Source organism: Pelophylax lessonae, assembly GCF_965119305.1.
Source record: "Pelophylax lessonae genome assembly, chromosome: 10".
In the NCBI taxonomy this organism is placed as follows: Eukaryota; Metazoa; Chordata; class Amphibia; order Anura; family Ranidae; genus Pelophylax; species Pelophylax lessonae.
Window position 1 is genome coordinate 211311428 of NC_138777.1, and position 12313 is coordinate 211323740.

A 12313-nucleotide genomic window follows, 5' to 3' on the forward strand; every position below is an offset into this window, starting at 1 on the left:
ACACCAAAGATGGGGCACTATTCCTCCCACTGACACCAATGATGGGACACTATTCCTCCCACTGACACCAATGATGGGGCACTATTCCTCCCACTGACACCAAAGATGGGGCACTATTCCTCCCACTGACACCAATGATGGGGCACTATTCCTCCCACTGTCACCAATGATGGGGCACTATTCCTCCCACTGACAACAACAATGTAGCATTGTTTTTTCCACTGACATCTGGAATTTTTTTTACTCCTAATGGCCACAGTTTGCCCCCCTAAAGTCTGAGAGATATTAAACTGGCCCTTTGTTTATAAAATTTGGAGACCTCAAATTTAGATGACTGTATCATCTCTGAGCTGGCATCTCAGTCCAGTAAGTAAATGGTGACCCTGGATGATGTCTAATTACTGGAATATAGGGCATGATTCCTCAATCACTGTGATGTCATAAAAAAAAAGTAAGCACTACATTTTTTTTTTGGGTGATGATGTCATAATGGGCAGGGATTCTCACCCTATAACCCCCTGCACACCCTGACAGTCAATAAAAGCATCATCCTAATTCAGCGTCAGGAAAATGTGTAGAGTGTTTCACCCGGGGAGGGGGGGGGGGGGGAGGCAATTAAAGCTAAGTGCACCCTTAAACAACCCCTTTACCTCCCTTTTGACCCCAACATATTTCACCAAAAATGCCAAATTCTATTGAAATCCCCAGGTTTTTGCCAAATATTCAGGGAAACCAGGACTATCAGTTTCACTCATTCACTAATTATTACAAGTTGGACTATTAGTGGTAATACAGCTTTATGTGCCTAGAAGGAATACTTAAACCCGCAGCCCATGGAATTGTTACACAATAGATTTATGGCCTGTGCTTTGGTTCTCATTACTGTTTGCTTGTGGCTGGGGGGGCGGCCTGTGATTTCTTATGAAATCTGTTAACTGCGATCCCTTACGGAGCTTTCGGTGAGTGTAAGCATCTGTGCGAGGTGCAAATTTAAAGGGCCCTTTCAGTAGGAGGTTTTTCTTTCCCCACTCGATGGGGTGGCACGTGGGAGGTAACCGCCCCGGGGCGTCCATTCCCTGACATCCACTGACCCAGCCAAACGCCCGGGTCAATTTTCTTGGGATGATTGAATGCATTATGAAGTGGCTTGGATAGGATTTAATGGGCTGTGCCCTTCTAATTAGTCCTGTAATACAAGAAGTTTAATGAGTGAACGGTGAGCCACTGGGGTGGGCGATCTTGGGGCTCTGGTCCCGCTCATGTGCGTTTTCATTGCTGTAGGGGAAGAAATATAGAATAATTTATACAAAAAAATGGAAACATTGCATGTGTACGAATACAAAAGAAGAGATACAATATGACAGAACTTAAGTGTTTACCAGTTCCGGACTGGGAGGATTTGCCCCCTTAATGACCAAGCCATTTTTTGCGATTCGGCAATTTGTGGGGTCGTGCAACACTGTACCCAAATAAATTTGATGTCCTTTTTTTCCTACATATAGAACTTTTTTTCTTTTGGTGGTATTTGATCACCTGCGCAATTTTTATTTTTTTGCTTTATAATAAATATTTGCAAATATATATAATTGCTTTATGCTTTATAAACAAAAAAAGAGCGACAATTCTAAAAAACAAACAGACAAAAAAATATTTTCACATTCTGCTATATAACATTCCCAAAAAAAAAAAAAAATTAAATCTATATTTTTCATCCTTTTAGGCCAATTTGTATTCTGCTACATATTTTTTGGTAAAAGAAAATCCATATAAGCGTATATTCATTGGTTTGCGCAAAAGTTATCGCATCTACAAACTAGGGGAAAGATTTATCTCATTTTTTTTTACTAGTATTGGCGGCAATCTGCATTTTTTAGCCGGACTGAGATATTGTGGCTGACAGATCGGACCCCTAACTGACATTTTTGACACTTTTGGAGGGGGGCAGTGACATTACTACAGTAATCAGTGCTAAGAATATGCACTGTTACTGTAATAATGACACTGGCAGGGAAGGGGTTAACACACTGGTGATCAAAGGGTTAAGTGTGAGCCTAGGGGAGTGTTTTCTAACTGTATGGGGGAGGGACTTGTGAAATAACCACAGAGACCTGTGATCCTATATAGAAGTGATAATTTCAGAGAGAACAACGGTTGGCTGTGTTTACAACAGCTGACTGCCCTTCTCTCTCAGCGGGGAGCGATCGTGGGTGCCTGGCGGCAATCGCGGCCACTGGTCCCATGGATCGGCATCCCCGTTCCTAGTAGGGGCAGTAGCGTGCCAGCAGCAGCACGCGCTGGCCCCTCCAGCACCACTCCCGCGAACCATCGTACCCATAAGTCGATTCGCGCAGCCGAGCCAGCTTGCCGCAGTATATGTGCAGCAGGCGGTCGGCAAGCGCTTAAAAGAAACAAAATGTATAAATATTCTCTTTACTGCTGGTTCACACTGATCCGACTTGTCAGGCGACTTGGTCGCCTGACAAGTAGCTTCCAATGCTGTGCAATGGAACAGTTCTAATTAGAGCGACTCAAGTCGCTCCGACTTAGAAAAAGGTTCCTGCACTATTTTTTTGCAAAGTCGGAGCGACTTGCATTGACTTCTATTATGAGAAGTCGTTGCAAGCCGCGATGAAGTCGCGCTGCACGGGCGACTTCATTAGTCGCCCGAAGTTGGGGCGACTTCGAGTCGGATCAGTGTGAACCGACTCTTATTGACAAAAATGCTATCCATGGCTTTGCAGCTTTCTCCAGACTGGGAATCTTTGTACAATGCTAAAGAACTAATAGAAAACTCGCCAGCGTCATGATCATTGATAAGACTTTATGAAATATCAATGTATACAGCTTACAAAAATTCTTGGCAACGCAGCTTATTATATCAAACCATCTGGAAGCCGGAGAGCCTCCATTGTTGCTAAGAATGTTTTTAAATACCAGACATTGTTACCTAATAAAGTTTTATTGAGCAAAAAATTAGTTAAAGAGGTTGTAAACTCGTTTTGGTTTTTTTTGTTTTTTTTTCCACCCTGCAAGAGAAAGACATATTGAGCTAGTATGCATCGCATACTAGCTCATTATGCAATACTTACCTTAGAACGAGCCCCCGCCGTGCCGCTCACTCACCTCTATGACGGGCGACATGTCCAGTCGCCCGTCTTCCGGGATCGCGGCATCCAGCCATCTGATTGGCCGGAGCCGCGGTGACGTCACTCCCGCGCACGCACGCGAGTGCCGACAGTCACAGCACGGGGCTCTGAAGGAACGGCACGAGCGGCCGTTCCTTCAGAGCGCATGCGCCAGTGACGTCATTGGCTGCATGTAAGGTAAATATCTCCTAAACGGTGCATGCTTAGGAGATATTTACAGTACCTATAGGTAAGCCTTATCATAGGCTTACCTATAGGTACAAGTTGTAGAGGAGGGTTTACTTCCTCTTTAAAGGAGAAGTTTGGGATTTGAAAAAAAAACATACAGCGGGTAAAACAAGTATTGAACACATCACCATTTTTTCTAGGTAAATATATTTCTAAAGGTGATAACGGCATGAGAGTTTCACTACATGTTGGTAACAACCCATGTAATCCATACATACAAAGAAACCTAAACTAATACGTTCAGAAATTAGGTTATGTGTAATAAAATAAAATGACAAAGAGAGAAAGTATTGAACACATGAAGAAAGGGAGGTGCAAAAAGAAATGGAAAGTCAAGACACCAGCTGAAATCTATCAGTAATTAGAAAGCAATCCTGCCCCTTGTCAGTGCAAATTAATATCAGCTGGTTCAGTCTCAACTGGTGGCCTTTAAAAAAGTGTCTCATTACCAAAGTGTCCACAAGAAACATCTCATGATGGGTAAAAGCAAAGAGCAAACATACTGATGGGATTGGTTACAAAGGGATTTCTGAATACTCCAGTGAGCACTGTTGGGGCCATAATCCATAGTGGAAAAGACATAATTTCACCATAAACCAGCTATGACCAGGTTCCCCTCGCAAGATTTTTGACAGAGGGATAAAAAGCATTATCAAAAGAGTTGTCCAAGAGCCAAGGACCACATGTGGAGAGCTTCAGAAAGACCTGGAATTAGCAGGTATAATTGTTTGAAAGAAAAAAATAAGTATTCAGTATTCATACATTCAGCCACCATGGCCGGTATACACGCTCACCATGCAAGACTCCATTGCTGAAGAAAAAGCATGTTGAAGCTTGTTTAAAGTTTGCTGCACAACATTTAGACAAGTCTGTGAGATATTGGGAGAATATAGTCTGGTCACATGAGTGGTATGCTGAGAGGCTGAGCCAGGTGCCGTTCAGACATCTGGGTGGATCTTGACGATATGGACTGGCTCTGTGACATCAGAGAGTGGGAGTGGGATTTAGTCAGCTGTCGGCTGATTCTGGGTCACAGGGGAGCAAAAGTAAGTGCATTCCTGTGACCCAGAAGAGAAGTTTGGCCAAAAAAGCTTTAGGCATACTCCTCTTTTAAAGAAAGCTAGGATGAACACTTGGGACAGCGGCTATGCGCTGCCTGGCAGGATCCACAATGGAGAATCTCCCTTTTCTATATGGGTGAGTGGGTTTCATTCCAGATGATTTTATCAGGTAAGTTGAGATGCCAAGAATGTTTTTGAGTACCAGTACTAGTAAAAAAAAAAAACAACAAAAATTATATAAATATTTCCCATAGTTAGTAGATGCGTTCATTTTTGCCCAAACCAATCAAAATACGCTTATTGCGATTTTTTTTTTTTACCAAAAATATATAGCAGAAAACAAATTAGCCTAAAATGTTAAAAAATTTGATTTTTTAAAAAAATTTTGGTGAATGTTATATAGCAGATTGTGAAAAATATTTTTTTTTCAGAATTGTTGCTCTTTTCTTTTTTTTTTTTTATAGCGCAAAAAATAAAAATTGCAGAGGTGATCAAATACCACCAAAAGAAAGCTCTATTTGTGGGAAAAAAAGGACATAAATTTTATTTGGGTACAGCGTCGCACGGCCACGCAATTGTCAGTTAAAGTAACGCAGTGCCGAATCGCAAAAAAGGGCCTGGTCATTAAGGGGGCAAATCCTTCCGGTCCAGAAGTGGTTAATGGTTGAGCATTATCTGATAAGCTGTGTTACCATGAATGTTTTTTGAGTAGCAGACATTGCTATTAAAGCGGTAGTATTCCGCTTTTTTTCACTTTTAACTACAGGTAAGCCTATAATAAGGCTTACCTGTAGGTACAATTAATATCTCCTAAACCGGCACGGTTTAGGAGATATTTGCAGTGCATGCAGCCGCTCACGCGAGCGACGCATGCGCTCTGAAGGTCCAGCGGACCTTCAGCTTCCCTTGCCGGGAGCTTGCCGGAAAATGACTCCCACGCGCATGCGCGGGAGTGACGTCATCGCGGCTCCAACCAATCCCAGTGCCGGAACCATCGAACCCGGAAGAGACGCCGTGGGATCATGTCAGCGCCCGCAGCGGTGTCCGGGGGTCCGTGTCGGGGCTTCGTTCTAAGGTAAGTAATTCATAATGAGCTAGTATGCTATGCATACTAACTCATTATGCCTTTGTCTTGCAGGTTTTTTTTTATTTTGGGTTTACAACCGCTTTAATCCCTTCCGGACCGCCCCACGCAGATATACTACGGCAGGGCAGCCCTCCTGCCAAAAATCATGTGCATTGGGTCTGGGGCACTGGCCCGTGCCGCGAATGACCCGCTTCCGCTGTCATTGGACACAGCAGGAGCCAATCAGCGGCACCCGGCGATAGTTCTCAGGAGAGGCAGAATGGCGTTCTTCTTATGTAAACAAGGCAGACCGCCATTCTGTGTGAGGGAAAGATGGAGATCTTGTGTTAGCTTCTGCTAAGCAGAAACACCGATCTCTATCTTCCCCCAGTCAAAGCACCCCCCACACAGTTAGAAAGCACTCCCTAGGGACATATTTAACCCTTTGATCGCCCCTGATGTTATCCCCTTCCCTGCCAGTGTCATTAGTACAGTGACAGTGCATTTTTTTTTTTTTTAGAACTGATCACTGAATTTGTATCACTGGTTCCCAAAAAGTGTCCCCTAGTGTCAGATGCCGCTAAAAATTGCTGATTGCCGCCATTACTAGAAAAAAAAATAACAAAAGCTAAAAATTCCATAAATATATCTCATAGTTTGTAGACGCTATAAATTTTGCACAAACTAATTAATAAATGCTTTTTGTTTTTTTGTTTTGTTTTTTTTTACCAAAAACATGTAGCAGAATACATATTGACCTAAATTGATGAATAAATTCGATTTTTTTTTACATTTTTTTATTGGCTGTTTTATAGTATAAAGTAAAAGAAATTGAGTTTTTTTCAAAATTGTTGGCCTTTTTTTTGTTTATAGCACAAAAAATAAAAACCGCAGAGGGAATCAAATACCACCAAAAAGAAAGCTCTATTTGTGGGGAAAAAGGACATCATTTTTATTTGGGTACAGCTTCGCTCAACCGCGTAATTGTCAGTTAAAATAACGCAGTGCCGTATCACAAAAAATGGCCTGGTCACGATGGTCTCTGCCAAGTTAAAACCCAGAGAGAAGATGGATGTGAAAAGAAAGCTGGTTAATGAGTTCTGTTGCCCGGACTGCCTGGGGTGGGCACTCCCCGACTAATCAAGGCTTGTCTAGGGGCCTGGCTGTTTATTAGCTTACTGGTTAGTTAGTTAGCTGTTGATTGTCTTGCTGCTTGATTAGATCACTGTTAGTTTCTAGCTGTTCATTAGATGTACTGATGATATGACTGTTTAAAGTTTGCATTGTTTAGGATAATATAATCAAGCTCTGACCTGATGTTTGTGTGGTATATATTATGTGTCAGTTTTCAATAAAGAGTTCCAGTTTTCACCTAAGCTAGTGTCCTCTGGTTTTGGGTGCAACTCTCAGCTATAATACCTGGTTCCTGGTTCCATAGTGGAGCAAGCTGTTTCTTGGCGGAGGCACCCAGGCAGGGTGCCAGGTAGTCCGTCACACAGACATTGCTATTTAATAAAGGTTTTATCAAAGAAAAAAACAAGCTAAATTAAGGTAGGACACTGGCTTAAGGCAGTGACTACACTTTGTCAGTGCCATCTTAAGAGCATTAAAGGGCCCTGGGCAATGCCGTGCACTGGGGCCCCGTCTACACAATCACCCACGAGAATAAAAATGCAAATTATCGATAAGGCGATATTACAGCAGTGCCAGGCTAATGACAGCTTCCAAGTTCGGCAGCTGGGTCCGGTGAACACACACACAGACGGGAGTCAGACTCGACTGTCCTGTGTGTGCCTGTTCCCCGTGGAGGCAGACAGGCATTCCTGCAGTTGTGGGCTCCCCCTCCATGGCCCAAGTGGCCTGACAGCAGTGCAGGGCTGACAGGCGCTTGCCACCTACTAAGGTCGGCGGCGGGATGCACACGGGAATCGGGACTAATGCTTGGCTGGGGCTCGGTCGCTTGGCAGGTGGGGCCCCCTGGGCTAGTGGGGCCCCCCTGTCAACTGCCCAGAGTGCCCATTCAGTAAGATGGCCCTGTGCTTTGTCCAACAGAATCAACAATGGAGGGTCTCCCCCTTCTAGATGGTGGAGCAGGTCCCATTCCAGATGGTTTTATGTTATAAGCTGTGTTGCCAAGAATGTTTGTGAGTACCAGACGTTGCTATTTAATAAAGTTTCATTAAAGATAAATCACCCAGGGATATTTGGCAGTAGTCATATTGTAGATAGTGTGCCGATAATCCAAGGAAAATTGTTGTTGCAAACATCTAGGTGTTAATTCTTAACATTAAAGATTCCTGCATTGCTCTTATTTAATAAACATTCAGTAAATACTTTGCGAAATTCCCAACAGTATTGCAACATATCCAAACTATTTTTAAGTTTTGCTTGAAAAGAAAAAGATTTGAACCCACTGGGTTTTTATTTCTCTCTCTGTCCCCTCTAGAGATTGGTCCCCTCTATGTTTCCTATTGACCAGGACAGGAAGTAATGGGAAAATCCAAAAGATCAGAAATAGAGGGGAAATCATCCAATGGTGACAACTGTCTAAGAGGGGATGCTTTAGAGAACAATTCTCTTGCTTCCAGCTGAGTCTACAGGACACACAATACAAATAGTGGGAAAAAAAGCTTGATGGGGTTTTAACCCTTTGCCTATCTATTTGAAATGAAAAAAATGTTTGGCCTTATATCTAAAGAAACTTCCTATTTCAGCAAAGTTCTCTCTCCTCCCCCCTCCCCCATCATGGCATGGACATTTGCATTTGCAAAAATAAAAATGACACATGCTTGGACAATCCATCACCTTTACCCTCAGTTTCTTTAGCAGGGCAGTGGTCGTCTTGGAGGTGTGTTTGGGGTCGTTATTATGTGGGAATACTGCCCTGCGGCCCAGTCTCTGAAGGGAGGGGATCATGCTCTGCTTCAGTAGGTCACAGTACATGTTGGCATTCATGGTTCCCTCAATGAACTGTAGCTCCCCAGTGCCAGCAGCACCCATGCAGCCCCAGACCATGACACTCCCACCACCATGCTTGACTGTAGGCAAGACACTTGTCTTTGTACTCCTCACCTGGTTGCCTCCCCACACGCTTGACACCATCTGAACCAAATAAGTTTATCTTGGTCTCATCAGACCACAGGACATGGTTCCAGTAATCCATGTCCTTAGTCTGCTTTTCTTCAGCAAACTGTTTGCAGGCATTCTTGTGCATCATCTTTAGAAAAGGCTTCCTCCTGGGACAACAGCCATGCAGACCAATTTGATGCAGTGTGCGGCGTATGGTCTGAGCACTGACAGGCTGACCCCCCCCCCCACCCCTTCAACCTCTGCAGCAATGCTGGCAGCACTCATACGTCTATTTCCCAAAGACAACCTCTGGATATGACGCTGAGCACGTTCACTCAACTTCTTTGGTAGGGCATGGCGAGGCCTGTTCTGAGTGGAACCTGTTCTGTTAAACCACTGTATGGCCTTGGCCACCATACTGCAGCTCAGTTTCAGGGTCTTGCCAATCTTCTTATAGCCTAGCCCTAGGCCATCTTTATGTAGAGCAACAATTCTTTTCTTCCAAATCCTCAGAGTTCTTTGCCATGAGGTGCCATGTTGAACTTCCAGTGACCAGTATGAGAGAATGAGAGTGATAACACCAAATTTAACACACCTGCTCCCCTTTCACACCTGAGACCTTGTAACACTAACGAGTCACATGACATTGGGGAGGGAAAATGACAAATTGGGCCCAGTTTGGACATTTTCACTTAGGGGTGTACTCACTTCTGTTGCCAGCGGTTTAGACATTAATGGCTGTGTGTGGAGTTATTTTGAGGGGACAGCAAATTTACACTGTTATACAAGCTGTACACTCACTACTTTACATTGTAGCAAAGTGTCATTTCTTCAGTGTTGTCACATGAAAAGATAAAATTAAATATTTACAAAAATGTGAGGGGTGTACTCACTTTTGTGAGATACTGTGTGTATATATATATATATATATATATATATATATATACACACACACAAACACTATATTGTCAGAAGTATTAGGACACCTGCCTTTCACGCACATGAACTTTAATGGCATCCCATTCTTGGTCTGTAGGCTGTCCACAAGGTTTAGGAGTGTGTCCATGAGAATGTTTGACCATTCTTCCAGAAGCTTATTTGTGAAGTCAGGCACTGATGTTGGATGAGAAGTCCTGGCTTGCAGTCTCCTCTCCAATTCATCCATTGAACCTCAGACCTCAGACTGGGGCAAAGGTTCATCTTCCAACAGGAAAACGACCCTAAGCACACAGCCAAGATAACAAAGGAGTGGCTATAGGACAACTCTGTGAATGTCCTTGATTGGCCCAGCCAGAGCACAGACTTGAACCCAATTGAATATCTCTGGAGAGATCTAAAAATGGCTGTGCACCGACGCTCCCCATCCAACCTGATGGAGCTTAAGAGGTCCTGCAAAGAAGAATGGAAGAAACTGCCCAAAAATAGGTGTGCCACGCTTGTTGCATCATACTCACAAAGACTTAAGACAGTAATTGGTGCCAAAGATGCTTCAACAAAGTATTGGACAAAGGCTGTGAATACTTACTGTATGTACATGGGATTTTTTTGTTTTTTATTTTTAACCACTTTACCACCGGAGGATTTTGCTGTCTTACGTCCAGGCCACTTTTTGCGATTCGGCGCTGTGCGACTTTAACTGACAATTGCGCGGTCATGCGACGCCATACCCAAACGAAATTTAAGTCCTTTTTTTCCCCACAAACAGAGCTTTCTTTTGGTGGTATTTGATCACCTGTGCGCTTTTTACTTTTTGTGCTACAAACAAAAAAAGAGCGTTTATTTTGAAAAAATAACAATATTTTTAACATTTTTTTAAATGAAATTCCCCCCCAAAAAAATGTAAAAATCAAATTTTTTTAAAATTTTTGGCCAATTTGTTTTCTGCTACCTATGTTTGGTAAAAAAAATCCCGATAAGCGTATTTTGATTGGTTTGCGCAAAAGTTATTGCGTTTACTAACTACGGGAAAGATTTCTGTCATTTTTGGTGTTTTTTTTTTTAACGCGTAATGGCGGCGATCTGCGATTTTTTTTGCGGGACTGTGACATTTCGGCGGACAGATCGGACCCTTGACTGACATTTCTGACACTTTTGGGGGTACCAGTGACATTACTGCAGTAATCAGTGCTATAAATATGCACTGTTACTGTAAAAATGACACTGGCAGTGAAGGGGTTAATTTTATTGGAGAGGGAGGGGTTAATGTATGCCTGGTGCTTACTGACGTGTGGGGGGGGGGGAGGTGACTGAGTGACAGAAGGACAGATCGGATGTTCAGCTATGCTGAACACTCCGATCTGTCAGTCCCTGTCACTTAGGAGATCCGCCCGCTCTGTTTACACAGGCGGGCGGATCTCCTCACTCGATTCCCCGATGATCGGGGAAGAGCGGCGGCGATCGCCGCTGATCCTTCCCTGGCCCGACTCCTCCGGCGCCGCGCGAGTGCCGCCTACATGGGGAGGAGTCCAGCGACGTAGGTCTACGTCGCTGGACGGGAACGAGCCACTGTGCCGCAGTAGCAGCACAGTGGCTGGTGGTAAAGTGGTTAACCACTTTACCGCTGCTCACTAGAGCACTACTGCGGCAATGTGGCTCGATAACGTCTGGCGACGTAGACCTACGTCGCCAGACATTCCCCTCTCTCGGCGGCGCGCCGCCGGAGGCTCGCTCCCGCTGCATTCAGTCACAGCGGGAGTCGGGCCAGGGGAGCAGCGGCGGCGATCGCCGCTGCTCTTCCCCGATCGTTGGGGAATCGAGTGTGGAGATCCGCCCGCTTGTGTAAACAAAGCGGGTGGATCTCCTAAGTGACAGGCCGGGTCAAATTGCAGGGTTCAGCATAGCTGAACATGCGATCTGTCCCTGTGTCACTCAGTCACCTCCCCCCACACACGTCAGTAAGCACCAGGAATACATTAACCCCTCCCTCTCCAATAAAATTAACCCCTTCCCTGCCAGTGTCATTTTTACAGTAACAGTGCATATTTATAGCACTGATTATTGTAGTAATGTCACTGGTACCCCCAAAAGTGTCAAAAATGTCAGTCAAGGGTCCGATCTGTCCACCGCAAAGTCGCAGTCCCGCAAAAAAAATCGCAGATCGCCGCCATTACTCGTTAAAAAAAAAACACCAAAAACGACAGAAATCTTTCCCTTAGTTAGTAAACGCAATAACTTTTGCGCAAACCAATCAAAATACAGTTATTGCGATTTTTTTTACCAAAAATATGTGGCAGAAAACAAATTGCCCTAAAATGTTTAAAAAATTTTGATTTTCACATTTTGGGGGGGGGGAATTTCATATAAAAAAAAATGTGAAAAATATTGTTATTTTTTCAAAATAGTTTTTTGTTTATAGCGCAAAAAGTAAAAATCGCACAGGTGATCAAATACCACCAAAAGAAAGCTCTATTTGTGGGGAAAAAGGGACGTCAATTTCGTTTGGGTATGGCGTTGCATGACCGCGCAATTGTCAATTGAAGTCGCACAGTGCCGAATCGCAAAAAGTGGCCCAGACGTAAGACAGCAAAATCCTCCGGTGGTAAAATGGTTAATACATTTGCAAAGATTTCAAACAAACTTCTTTCACATTGTCATTATGGGGTATTGTTTGTAGACTGATGTGAAAAATAATGAATGTAATCTATTTTGGAATAAGGCTGTAACATAACAAAATGTGGAAAAAGTGAAGCACTGTGAATCTTTTCACTGTATATACCGCCTGAAGTGTCGAGCCTCTGATGATA